At 42.8% G+C, this 14827-nt stretch overlaps 1 pseudogene; it reads right to left on the bottom strand.

Annotated features, from left to right (window-relative positions):
- Positions 1 to 9288: 9288 nt before the first annotated feature.
- Positions 9289 to 11991, bottom strand: LOC105510331 (annotated as a pseudogene).
- Positions 11992 to 14827: the final 2836 nt, after the last annotated feature.

Raw genomic sequence — 14827 nt, forward strand, 5'->3', positions numbered from 1 at the left:
AAATTAGTTCTTGGGGAATTTCGGTCCCACTGAAGAATATTGCCTCGATTTTGGACAAATATTCCCAATGTGCTAAATCAAAATTGGCAGGGAGCTTCTATATGCATATTCTTTAGGTTTTTACGCCTTCTGAAGACCATTTTTAAATAATGGGAAGTGTTTCTAAAAGATTTGAATCAGGCAAAATAGTCATTTCTAGGGATAGACTAAGAAGGTAACTAGTTAATGCCATTTCCTCTTAATCAGCTATTTTTCACTGTCAGTTTTTAAAAATTCCTACTGCTCAGGCTCGATAAAACTGTTAAGGGTATTTTCACTTAAAAAGCCTTAGACATTTAGAACTATTAATATAACAAGCTACAAGTATTGGTTTTTGAAACAGGCTGAGCTCTAGCATTTTTAATGAAACTTTTCCTTATAAGGAGATGATTGTAGTTGTCTTAATGACCTAAATAAAAATGTGGTTCAATAATGGTTATTCCAAGAATTAATCATAGTTTATTTCAAGATATGAAACAAGTCATCAAGTAAAACGTTAACTGTTCCTGGCATCAGCATTTTAGGGACAAAATAGTGTTACAGATGTCGGGATATTGATTGCATAAAATCTTGAAACCCACAAAACTCGTCTTAGTAATTTCTGTTGTTTATGTAATTTCAGCCCTGTACGTCACTGAAAAGTTATTTATCTTAACAAACTGGCCAAATTTGGCGGGTAATGCTGTCTGCCAGTATCAGCAGATGTATTGTTTCCGCCTACATTTGTGCATGTTGTCTGTGGTCTTTAAAGAACACCATCTAACACCAGACAGAAATGTCAACTGTTCAGATTTTTTCCTGTGTTTGAAGAACTAATGTTGCTGTTTCCTAATTTTGTCAAATTACGTGTCTGAACTGTCTTCCTTTCTTGAAAGGTAGATATTATCAAACATGTACCAGATAAGTACTCAGAAGTAGTTAATACTGTGTCAAGTTACAGCACAGTGTTCAACAAAGTAACTACAGAGGTCAGTGCTAAGGCAAGTATTTAGTAAACAATGATGTTTCAGCTATCTAAAGTAAAAAGGCATGATCTTAGGGAAGTGATTGCAAATTAAAAGAAAATTTTAAAACTTAAGTTTGGAAAACAAAAGTAATTGCAACAGTTCAAGAGTTTAATCTGACCTGATTTTTTCCTCTGTAGAAGACAATGAACTAAAAGGACACAATTGTTCTCGATCTCTGTTTTGAGTGCTTTAAAAAATTAATATATGGAATAGTTCAAAATGGGCAAAATAAAAGCTTATTTGGAGAGCATACGCATAGTTTTTATAAAGCAAGAACGATGACTAGAAAACAGATGTAAATGGTTTAGCATTTCTATTTAAGCATAAACCATGTGCAAAATTACTCTTCCGAATTTAACACATCATGTGTTAGACATTAGCTGATTCCATCTTAGACCCTACTGAAGCAATTCTTTAAGGAAACAGGCTTAGTACTAGAAAACTTAACATATGAAGGAAAATAGGGAATAAATACTTCATAGATACACCTCTAGTTCTAGATTTAGAGAATGCCAGTGTTACTCCAGCAGGTAACCAAGAAGTTGAATCAAGGAATGGGGTTCTGACATCCTGAAGAAATTGAACACTGTCAGCTGTGGTACAAATCAGAAAATGAAAGATCCATTGATTTCCTTCTAATCAGACTTTCTGCCTGTGTTCTCTATCCACATTCTATTGATGTGTTTTTATACATGTATTCAATTATGTATTTGCCCTTTGTGTAAATTCCTTCCATAACTTCCCTGAAGACTGTAGCACATGATCTAGAAATGACTTTAGCTAGGACAAGACCAAGAAAGTAAATAAGAAACAGATGATCTGTAGCCTCAGCGTTGTTATTTTAGCTCTGTCCTTAAGAAAAAGGAGCAGGGCCAGGGGAACCCAGCCACCTCCAAATCTCCCTAGACGCTCATCTTCATGCTTTTTTACCCGGTAGAAATTTATTTCTCCTGGCATGTTGCCGCTGTCTACACTCAAAGCTGTGATTTAGAAAAACAAAAAACAGTCACACTGTGTATGTGTAAGTAATCTTTAGGCAAGTATTAGCAATGCATCTTTAAAATACACTTTTCCCCGCAGTTTGTGAAATGAATGCTTGGTGTTCTGTGAGTGTCCTTTCTGTCATTGTAATTTTTTATTTTGAAACTCCATAGGGAAATGGTCATACCACATGTGTACTCATCATAAAAAGGAACCTCACTATCACTTTTGTGTTTAAAAAATTCATTGCTTTCTTGACAAAAGCCAAAACCGCTTTTAACAAGGGTGCCTATTTTCCTAAGTTTAGTACAATTTATTTGATCGAGAGTGACACCAAATGGTAAGAAAAATGAAATGCCTGATTCCTCTTACATAATGTCTTAACAGTAGACCACCCCACTTCCCCATAAAATGTAATTTAAATGAAGCCAAGATTCTAATGCCATGCTTTAGATTCAGAGTGGCCCCAAAGGGGCCTATGGATTTTGTAATTGCCATTACCTGGAATGCCTTTCCCTCCAATCTGTATATCCGAAATATATTCGTTATTAGAACAACAGAAATCCCACTTCCCTCTACAAAGCCTTCCCTGATCAGTCCAAATGATCATTTCCTTGATTCCCTATACACAGTTTATAAGCTTCTTGAAAGTAGAGACTACTATATATCCTCCCACATTTTCCATTGCTGCATTTAGAACTCGGGTACTCAGTCAAAACTTGGGAGTTGACCAGGAATCTGACACCTGGGGCTTTCCAAGTTCCACCAGAATAATCCCATTCTAAGGACAGCTCCTGTCGTTCTTAAAACATCTAAAGGATTATACTGTTCTTCCCTTGGTCATCTGTCCTAAGGCTTCGCAGTCCTGCAACCCCCATCCCATCCATCTTAGCTCTAATTTCTCTCCACTCCAATTTGCTGGTGCTCCATTCCCATTGCTTTGACCTCAGTGAAGATAGAACAAGTGGTGGACATTTAATCTCTAACAACTTTTTACAACCTTGTATAAGGTGGGTAAGCAAACATTTTACAATTCTCTATTATAGTCATGTTTTTAGCTCCTGTGTACCAAGCACCATAACAATTTAAAAGATCAATTTAAGGTCTTGTATGTATAAAATACTGTGGGAAAGCATAATATACACATTTGATTATGCTTTGCCAATGCGATTCATCTTCATACACGTGGAACCCTATTCATATGGATTTTTCTTTTTTTTTTTTTTTTTTTTTTTTTTTGAGAAGGAGTCTCGCTCTGTCACCCAGGCTGGAGTGCAATGGCGCGATCTCCGTTGACAGCAAGCTCCACCTCCCGGGTTCACGCCATTCTCCTGCCTCAGCCTCCTGAGTAGCTGGGACTACAGGCGCCCGCCACCACCCCCGGCTAATTTTTTGAATTTTTAGTAGAGACGGGGTTTCACCGTGTTAACCAGGATGGTCTCGATCTCCGGACCTTGTGATCCGCCTGCCTCAGCCTCCCAAAGTACTGAGATTACAGGCTTGAGCCACCACGCCCGGCCCTCATCTGGATTTTTCTGAAACAGCTTCAATTCCAAAAACTCAATGTGTTCTGAGAATGCCAATGTTTCTGCATCCAAATTGCATTTTTAAGAACGTCTCTCTCAACTAGAAGTAGTATGAAATTGTTAGAAAGGCATTCCAGTTTTTTAGCTTTGAAAATATGTCCATTCTTAGGCCGGGCGCGGTGGCTCATGCCTGTAATCCCAGCACTTTGGGAGGCTGAGGCAGGCAGATCACAAGGTCCGGAGATCAAGACCATCCTGGCTAACACAGTGAAACCCCATCTCTACTAAAAATACAAAAAATTAGCCAGGCGTGGTGGTGGGCGCCTGTAGTCCCAGCTACTCGGGAGGCTGAGGCAGGAGAATGGCGTGAAACCAGGAGGCGGAACCAGATCCGCCACTGCACTCCAGCCTGGGCGACAGAGCAAGACTCTGCCTCAAAAAAAAAAAGAAAAAAAAAAAATGTCCATTCTAATATATGTGGTATTGGAGGCTCTCTCTGCTTTGGGCACCAGCTGATGTGTATATTATTTAGTGAAATAGAGATTCTTCCGATGTCTTTTGAGAATGAAATGGGATCTTAAGCACTTTCATTGAAGTCTTAAATGTAAATGTATGGATGTCACAACTGGGCAACATTTTAATGCCTCCTTACCATTTGTTGATTCAGAAATAAATCCTGATGGGAAGCAGCATAACATAAAGGAGTCAGCCAAGACCAGCTTTTCCCTGTATTGTGAGTTGCAGTTTCCTCATCTGGAAATGGGGTTTATGTTGCCTACCTCATTGATTGGAGGAATGAGAGTATGCTCACTAAGTACAATGCTGACACAAATACCTAATTGTTAACCTTCCCTCCTTCCTTTCTTTCCCTGGTTTCCTTTCATCTCCCCATACAGGGGAGCATTGTCTGAGAATATTCTTACATATTTCTTACTTAACCTGTTTTAGTACATAAGGGCTTTTAAACCACTGAGTGGAAAGTTGCTGTTATTTGAAATATTGTGAGCCTAACACTGTAGTAATGCTAATTTTCTGCAAATCATGATGTTCTCTCTGTCCATTAGATGGCAGGAGTTCCTTTGGCCATGTTCTGTGAGGAAGCTGCCCAAACACGTTTGGACTTGTGTATCAGTAAGGCTACTAAAAGAAAAAACAAAGTATACAAAATAAACTGGCTCTTATATAAGTAAAACAATTTTACCAGACAAAGGGAGAGCTAGTAATAATCTATTAACCCACTCATCTTTTCTAGTCACAAATTTCTTGTATTTTCTATTCCTTCTCTTCTGGGCTTTTGCATATCCTGTTTCCTCTGCCTGGAGCACTTCTCCACCAAACCCCAGCTTCCTTTACCTAGCTAACTGCTCTTCATCCTTCAGGTCTCAGTTCAGCATCACTGCCATTAGGAAGACTTATTTTACCTCTCATTCTGAGTTGAGGATACCATATCCTTCCTCCACCCCATGCTGCTCATTGTATAGTACCCTGCTCATCATCTAGTAGTACCCTGCTCAAATGTTGCCTCCTCACACAGGCATCCCAGTTTACTCTTACTTAGTGTCTCTTTTTCTGGAATGTAGAATAGTGCTTGGGACAAGTAGACATTCAACCCTATGAGAAAAAATGATTTTGTTCCCTCAACACTTTGTAGCTTTCAGTCATTCCTGTTGTGGCACTTATAGCACTATGTGGTCAGTCCTCTATTCTATAACACCTACTAGATTGTGGGCACCGGGACAACAATAATCAGGTCTGTTTCATGCACCATTGCATCTCTAGTGCCTGGCACAGAATCAGGCCTCAATCAATATTTGCTGAAAAATTAGCACACATATACTATACGTATATGCACACAGTATAACTACAGTGAAGTGAAAATTTTTTGTTTGTTTTTTGAGGAGGTCAGTGAAGCAGAGGAGGAGAAATGGTAGCAGGGACCTATACCAGGCTTCCTTTGCAACAGCAGCATCCATATTCAGAGTCAACCAGGTGGGCTTTTGATAGCAGTTACATCAAGTAGGTTTTTGTTTTTGTTTTTGTTTCAAGACAGAGTCTTGCTCTGTTGCCCTGGCTGGAGTGCAATGGTGCATGATCTCTGCTCACTGCAACCTCTGCTTCCCAGGTTCAAGCAATTCTCCTGCCTCAGCCTCCCAAGTAGATGGGATTACAGGTGCCCAACACCATGCCCAGCTAATTTTTGTGTTTTTAGTAGAGACAGGGTTTCGCCATGTTGGCCAGACTGGTCTTGAACTCCTGACCTCAGGTGATCCACCTGCCTCAGCCTTCCAAAGTGCTGGGATTACAGGCATGAGCTACTGCACCTGGCCCACTGAGTAGGTTTTATGTTGACCTGAATTTTCAATGAGTGAATTTAGAATTAATGTCAAACTTGTAGGAAGTTGAACATGGCTTGCAGAGCAAGAATTTGGGAGGCCATAGAAGGTTTGAAGAGATAAAATAGATGTTTTTGAGCAGCCATCTGGTGACTAAACAGATACAGTGATATAAAAATATGCAACAGAATAACCTATATGGATTTAGATAGTCAGCTATAAGACATGGGCTGAAATTTAACAGTTAGAAAAATACTCAGATTTGAACACAAGAACACTTCACAAGATGTGCTTTGGGTCTTGTTTGTTTGTTTGTTTGTGACAGAGTTTCACTCTTATCACCCAGGCTGGAGTGCAATGGCTCAATCTGGGCTCACTGCAACCTCTGCCTCCCAGGTTCAAGCGATTCTCCTGCCTCAGCCTCCCAAGTAGCTGGGATTACGGCACACACCACCACACCCGGCTAATTTTTGCTCTGGGTCTTAGGTAGCAAATGATGTTCACATATGGGGCCTCCTCTGTGAAGAGCCCAGGAAAAAAAGTAGAACATGGCTCCAGCCAGAGTCTCTCAGAGTCAAGAAGGGCCTAGGGTTACTTCCATTTGTTGGATCCCAATATTTTTTTTCCGTTTAAGACTGTGACATGGAAAAAATGTTTGTATGCTAAGCACAAAAGGGACATAAAATTGTATAGACAGTAGAATAATGACTATGTAAACACACCAAAAATCTATGCACAGAAATGTTTAGGGGAACATTTAACACCAAAAGATTAACAGTGGTAGCATTTGGGTGGCAAACTGATTCTAAAATTTCCAAATTTTCCTTAATAAGTAGTAATTATAATTGCAACGGGAAATAATTTTTTTTAACTACCCCTCTGGCTGAGCAGTGCAGTGTCGCTATAAATACACATCAGTGGTTTTGGCCCTGACTCCTAAGAGGATGGCAAACGCCGCTGTCCCACTCCCCAACTACCCCCAAGAGAGCTTGAGCACCTCTGGCTCCGCTGAGAGAACCTTTGCAGTCCCAGCCCTCAGAATCTCTCCTCTTATTCTGCCTTATCCCCCCACCACATCATCTCCACTCACTTCCAGCTATATCTTTCCCCTTTCCTTCTTAACTCAGGAGGCAGGTTTGCAACCGCAGGACCCACAAATAGAGGCCACGAGGTGACATGTTTTCAAAGAACATGGTGCCTCCGTTTGGGACACATAGGAACTCAGATACAAATCATTTTCCTGCTGCTGGGTAAGTCATGCTTGGTGGCCGCTCTGGTTGCAGACATGTGACGTTATATAGCCTTTCCTGTTAACCCGCGGTTCCAAGCACTCTCTCTTAACAATGATTCCTATCGTGAATTTTCTACCCTGAAAAGCCAGGGGTGGGTACTAACAATTAAGATCATTTGGTTTCTAAAAGTCCATCCTCTCTGGGAAAGCAGAGTCATACAGTGGGTGGCATCCTGCAGATTCTAGTCCACATTTGGGAAAGGTATATACCTCTTGCACTTTCAGTTTAAGATACAAGTCAAAAAGTAATTGCTTTAAAAAAAAAAAAAAAGCCCTAGCAATTCACAGCCTATTCCTGCCGCTGAACAGAAGTTGTGATGCCTTGATTTACTCCCTAGCAGCTATGTATTCTTGAGCAAGTCATAACCTTACTGTGCCTCAGTTTCTGGATCTGCAAGGAGTGTTGCCTGCATAAATGTTTGTTTCGGAACTTAGTAAAATGACATACCACTCTCTCTGCTCTGAGAGGACCATCAGCCAGCTGCAGCTCATCTCACTCAGGCCGGGCCTGACTAGAGCCCCTTCTTCCTCCAAGAGAAAGCAAGGAAAAGCAGCAAGCAAGCAGACATACCAGGTCAACGGGAGTGATCTATCATTGGCAACGAGGCCTCAAACAAACTGAAAAGGCTCTGGCTCCAGCACCCTATCCCCAAATGCCACAAGCCATACACAGAAGCCATGCAAGAGTGACTATCACACATACACACACATACAGGCACAGAGTACCACCAAGCAAAAAGGGGATAATACTGCCGAGAGGAACCCAAAGTGTGGCTTGAGGAACACAGGGAGTCACCCCAAGACCCTTACTTAGCTGCCATGGAAACAGCAAACACTATAAGCTTTGCTTCATTCGGTCTTCCAAAATGAAAACATTAATAGGGAAGACTCACTAACACTTGTGGCAAACACTGTTAGCGAGGATGCAATCTGTCTCTTGGGCTGCAGGACTCTATCTCCTTCAGCTGAACTCTCAGAAATGACAGATGAGAGCAATACATGCATACTCTCACACATGTATGCATATCTGTATGCACACGGATGTATTTAAACGAAGGTGCATACACTGTGCTAAAACACAAACAACAGAAATCAAAGGTCATATGTAAAAAGGCTAAATATTACATAACACAGGCCTAGCACCAGCTTTTGGTCGGGAGCCGGGGAAAGGGGTGGTATCATCTAAAGACTAGGTACACCATTTGTGGTGGGCAGGGAAAGCATCCGTGTAAACAGCTCAGACTCACTTCACAATACTAGCCCACGGCAAAGTGTGATATAGCTCATGTACAAAAATAGACTCCCTCCTTGCTTCTGTACAAACCCGAGAACCGTGAGTTTGTCTTGCTGACAGGGCACGGCACCAGGCTGCTGCTAAACCTTCCAGCCCCAGGAACTCACCCGCTACCCTCCTCTTTCCCTCCCTTTCAGGCCCCTTTCCCACCCAACACCTACAGCCTGAGGCCTGCCTGACCGCCTAGCCTCACACAACTAACTGCAGTGACTAACTGCACGGCTTCCTGCAAGCAAGGTCCTTCTGTATTTGTCCCTTTCTCTGACCCCAAGATAAAAGAAAACATTTCTGTAAATGTTTGGCACCTAAGAAACATGATGGTTGTGGATAATGCCACAGGTACACAGGGAGACCCAGTAACAAGACATGCAGGGTGAGGGCAAGGGGCACTGAGCTGCCCGAGCATTTCAAAACCAGGACTGTGGCTTCCCATACATTTAGCGGGGTAGGAGAAGGGATGTGCAGAACTGAAGACTTCGTCGGCTCCTCAGCAGCATGTACATTCAAACTGAAGATGCTTGAGAGCCTCACTATACCAAATCGTGAGTCTGGTCGCTCCTCTAGCAGAGCTTGGTGCAGTGACAGATAGAAAAGCCGAGTTCCAATTGAGTCTGCTGCACCAAGAGTCCTTTTGAAGACGCTCAGCAAAGTAATTATTTTCTTTTGAGCAGATGCACAGCACATCCATGGGAAGGCCATGTAAAAGGATGTTCTCCAGCATAGTCAAATAATCCCAGTTCCACAATTATCTCAGTCCCCTCTGAGTTTCTTCCTGCTGGGGCCCTCACTGTACAGAAATAGCCAAGCAGCATTAGGGTCAGTTATCAATGGTGGGCAACCAGAAGGCCATGTTGGAACACATGCTGGCAAAAGTCATGAACTTCAGGTTGAATTGCAAACAGGTAATTGGGCCTGTTTACCATCCAACACAGCTACTTTTAAAATACCACTCTCTCCGTTCCAGACATGGATCTTGCCATGCTCTGAACCCAATCATCATAAACTGAGAGTCCGCAGTAAATGAAGCCTCCAATGTGACAGCTTTGCTGTTGGCATAACCCCCAAACATGTGTATCACCACTCCTTTGAATGCACCAGTGAGACAAATGAAGCTGCAGTTGGTGGAAATGAGGATGAGCTTGCCATCGTTGTTGATTTTAAGTCCTGTCCACTCACAAGTTCGATCATACTGCATCTTAAAGGGAGCGAATGGCCCCTTATCAAAAGAACAAAGGTCATAAAGTTTGACCATTGCAGAGTTGATGCCAGCAGCAAAAATTAACCCTTCTGGATCAAAACAACAAACTGGCTTCCCTTTTATATGCATGAGGCCCTGGCAGTTAGGAGACCAGAGATCCCAGAGTCAAATGCTCTTATCAAGAGACACAGAAATGAAAGTGTCATCCACAGGTGACATAGACAAGAGCACTATCCTTTTATTATGTCCGATACAAGTCAAGTCAGATACTTTCTTTGTTGTCATGCAAGGACAAGTAACAAATAGTATCGTCTATTTTGTTAGAGCTGTAAACAACTGTGTTTGCCGCAGGAGTGTATCTGATGAGGCCACGCCGTATTTCTTACTGAAGAGGGTTTTCGTTTGCCCTCCTGGCAGTCACAGAGCACGAAGGAGTCGTCGTCGCTGCTCGAGGTGATCACCTCGCTGTTGGGGCTGAAATCAAAGCAGTTAATCTTGTCCGAGTTTTTGCAGAACACGTTGGCAACGCCGAAGCTCCGCAGCAGCACGCGGTGGGTCAGCTTCCTGGTGGCGGCTGCGGAAGGCGGCGGCGGCGAGCGGGCGGGCTGCCGAAGGGCCAACCTGGGAGAGGCGGGCGCCGCGCCGGCGACTAGGGGGAAGTCGGTTAGCAGTTGGGCCGCCTCCTCCCCTTCCTCCTGCTTGGATGACGGCCTTCCGCCTGGACTGTGGAGCCTCGCCGGCCGACCGTTAGTCCTCGCAGCCACCGCACGGGCAACCCTCTCATTGTGTCTGCCATCTTGGGGCGACAGGCAGAAGTCGAGCGGATCCCAGCGTTTTTTTGTATTTTTGTTTTTTTAAGTATTTTTTTTTTTTAGAGACAGGGTCTTGCTATGTTGCCCAGGCTGGATTCAAACTCCTGGGCTCCGGTGATGCCCCTGCCTCAGCCTCCCTAGTACCTGAGATTACAGGTACATGCCACCATGCCCAACTCTGTTATTTTTTTCAAAATGACAAAGCAGGTTTTTGAAAATGATAGTTTTTAAATATTTTCATCCCCCTGCCTCACCCTCCCTAGTACCTGGGTTTACAGGTACATGCCACCATACCCAGCTCTGTTATTTTTTTTAAATGACAGGCCGGGCGCGGTGGCTCACACCTGTAATCCCAACACTTTGGGAGGCCGAGGCAGGCAGATCACAAGGTCAGGAGTTCGAGACAACCTGGCCAATATGGTAAAACCCCGTCTCTACTAAAAATACAAAAATTAGCCAGGTTTGGTGGCAGGCGCGTGTAATCCCAGCTACTCCAGAGGCTGAGACAGGAGAATCGCTTGAAATCGGAAGGCAGAGGTTGCAGTGAGCCAGGATCGGGCCACTGCATTCCAGCCTGAGCAACAAGAGCAAAACTCTGTCTCAAAAAAAAAGACAAAACAGGTTTTTGAAAATGATAGTTTTAAAATATTTTCATTTAACAAATTAATACCTTTAACACATACATAATTTACAATGAATTTAGCCACATGAAATTGTTGATATTCAATCATTTTTTTAACCTAGAAAATCAATAATATCATGTAGTTCAACCTAATACAACCTCATTTTGAGATAAATGTTCGAAGTCTATATTTGAGACCCTGCCTTTAGTGACTATGAGGCCCTAGCTAAGTGCACTGCTGCCCATCCCAACTCTCCAAATATTGATTATAGCCTTAAGGCTGAGGGCATCACACCTGTGTGTGTGAATGTTCAACCTCTAAACAAAAGGGGTCTAAGCCCTCTGACCAAGCAGTGGAGACTGAATACTGGGCTAAAAGAAAACTAAAATCTAGAATTCTAAATTCTAGACAAGCCTATAGTGTATATTAAGGACAAGGAGATGTCTGATACATCTTTGTAAGTTTTTCCAAGTACAAATGCTGGAGGCTTCTCTGTTCCCAAGTTCCCAGGAAGAAAATGCAGCAGTACCTGATGCCTAGTGGGCCTACAGAAATATTAACTAACTGGCTCATTTTCTCCTTCACTCAACTGATTTTCTCCTCACTCTCTACTGCTAAAGATGAGACAGGTTCTGTTTTACTCATTCTCCCCAACTTCAACAGTGAAAACAGTGTTAAACAACTCCAGGGTCTTTCCTTTCCCTTTTGCTCTGCTCTCAAACATACACCATCCTCCCTCCTTAATTTCCTTGTCCACTTGCTCCTTCAGCCTTCCCTTTCACTACATCCTTTTTGCCTCTGCCTCCTCCTGTGCCTCTGGTAACCACTGGGTAGTCAATGAAGAAGCCAGTGTGTTCCCCTACCGCCACATCATATCCTAAGCTCATCTTCCCTGACCTTGAGAGGGCATGAGGTGCATCTTGGTGCTCTCAATAAACCAAAGTTGTTTTAATAAGCCCAGTGAGACTAAGATGTTTAAATTCTTCTTCTCACTCTCATCACCGCAATGTGAGATGGATCCAGATATGTTGCAACAGCATAGCCTTGGGCCAGCAGCTCTTGAGTTATAAAATGTTGCAGCAAACTCTCCTTGCATAGCAATGTTATCACCCAAGAACTTCCTTTTTTCCTTCCCAGATACCATGTTTATACAATCCATCCAAGCAGGAGCTTAGCAGTGGCACATGAGTCCACTGAACCTAATGCTTCCCTAATTGCACAATTAAGAGGTGGCAGACATTTGAATTGGCAGCTGGACTGCAGTAGGTGGAAATAAGAACATTGTGTTCCTTTGCATGTGAAGTCATGTATAGTTTCTCCAGCATACGATGAAGTTGCAATAAGAAGGAAAATCTGGACTTTAGCTTTTTGGCTTTCCTTTGGATATAAATTTTAGAGAATCTCTCCATGCTGTAAAACCTTGTAGCACTTCATATCTGTCGTGGAGCATCATTCCCTTTATCCTGCCTCTCAATGTCATGATTTGTATGCCTGTCTTACCTTTGAGCAGCTGTCAGGTCTTACCAGTTTTCACATTCCACCCTCATCCCTTTATCCACCCAATGTCTAGCATAAGTCCTTTGAATGCACAGAGTTAGCATTCAGTGACTATTTATTGAACTATTAAAGTTGCTTTGCTTTGGAGCTGTTTTTATCTAACCCTTCCACTGCTCCATTTTATTTAGAAGGACTTAGGATTTAATATATTAGAAAGATGGCTGTAAGGGATTCAAATTGTCAGGTCTCAATGGTTGCATTTTCTTTGGGAAACTCTTAATACAAAGGAGTGGTCCCCAGTGACCACATCGGCGTTCTGAGACTCTACCTTGTCTCCCAAACACATCCTACCATAGCTGATTGATTCAGGGGATATACATAACAGGATGGGTCCCTTGTCACTTCCAGATGTTTAAAACCTTAAGGGAGTGGGCTTGAGCTGAGTTCTAGTAAAGACTTGGATCCTGAGGGAAGATTCAAAGGCTTATCACTAGAGCTGCCCTTGTTCCCACTTCACCTGAGATCTGGTCTTTCTGCTCCTCCTTAAATCCTTTGAGCTGCCCCAGCATCCTTCTGGAAAATCCCTTTTGTTCTCAAGTTGACTAAGACCTGTTTCTGTTGCACACCCTCAGTTGACCTAAGCCAATAGAATGATTGGAAGGGGCACAAAGAAAGCCTGCTGGGCTTCGAGCCTGATGCCGCCTTCAACTTGCTGTGTGATATAGTATAAGTCACAAACCAATCTGAACCTCACACTCTCATTTTTAAGTCTATATTATCACCAGAGATTCAAGACAATGCCAGCAAGAATATATTGAAAGATGGATAGAATTGTAAGATGCAGACATGGCAAAGAAAGTTTATTGTGGAAACAAGGAACGGCACAGGAAAAGACATGGGCATAGGAAAGCAGGGGCCTGTTTGGGAAGCAGAAGGAGCCCCTCTGGAGCATAGGGTTTCTTGTTTTAAAACGTAGTTAATTGTTTTATTATTATTGTTTAGGTATAGCAAGGCCAGCAGACTAGATGACTGCTATCAAGAAGATAGTTATACTCACAGATGCCAAGAAGCAGACATGCCACACCACAGGGGCCCACTCAGGGAAGCACCAGAGTCCATCAGGAGGCAGAAGGAAAGGAGAAAACATGAGCAAGAGCCTTTATGGTGGTTTCCAAGGGAAAGAATGGGCAAGGCAGATTAAGCAGATTAAGGATTGACTAATTTGAATAATTGCAGCTAGTTCAGGGGCATAGGGACTACTCCTAGTTGTCTGATAACTGGCCCTGGAGTGATTAGGGCAGCGGATTATAGTCCTAAGTATGACAGCCTAATAGAGAAGGTATTTGCAGGTGTGGGCTCTGGATTGGGTGGTTTGCCTTTGAAAGGTATGCTCAAGGGCAAGTTGTTTACGGTCTCTAGGAATTGGCTAGCCCTGGAAGGGGCAGCGACTCCAGGGTCTGCAAGGCCCCAGATGTCAAAGCATTAAAATACAAAAAATAAATAATATGGTTAATACATCCCTGTAGCAGGACTAGAAGGAGGAAATGGAAGCTGAGTCTAGATCATAAGGGACCACAGATGTTAAACTAAGGAGTTTGGTTTTCATTCTGCAAATAATGTTCTGCACACCCTGAAGGATTCTGAGCAGAGGAATAATATAAGAACTGTATATTAGGAATACTACTCTGGTGTCTTTGGACAGGATGGGGTAGCTTTAAGGACCAGATCAACAGATACTGGATGTGGGATTGAGGGAAAGATAGGAATAAAAACCAACTTCAATATTTCAAACGTTTGTAACTGTAGGACAGTGCTACTATTAACAGATGCATGTGTGTGAGAAGACATCTCTAACAGAAAACTTAAGAGTTAAGTGGGCAGAAATGATGAGTTGTGCTTCAGAGATGTTGATGCGACCATGTCCAACAGGAGTTCTCGTATAGTGTTGCTTGTGTGATTATCTGGCATTGTATGTGTCTCGACTCCCCAAACTGTCAGAAGAACCTCAAAGGACTTGTATCTTATTGTCTTTGTCCCTCCCTCATATCTAGTGCAGTGCCTCATTCCTCTGGTCTTTGTCAAGTTCCTTCACAAGACTAGCACAGGCTATTTCTCAGGGGGTGCATCTACCAGAATTTGTCCATATGAAAGAGGGACCACTCTGGGCATTCTGACTGCCAGGCTGGGGTCTAAAGATGTCATGAGTTTACACACTCAGGACATGGA

This window comes from Colobus angolensis, unplaced genomic scaffold (assembly GCF_000951035.1).
Source record: "Colobus angolensis palliatus isolate OR3802 unplaced genomic scaffold, Cang.pa_1.0 Scaffold186, whole genome shotgun sequence".
In the NCBI taxonomy this organism is placed as follows: Eukaryota; Metazoa; Chordata; class Mammalia; order Primates; family Cercopithecidae; genus Colobus; species Colobus angolensis.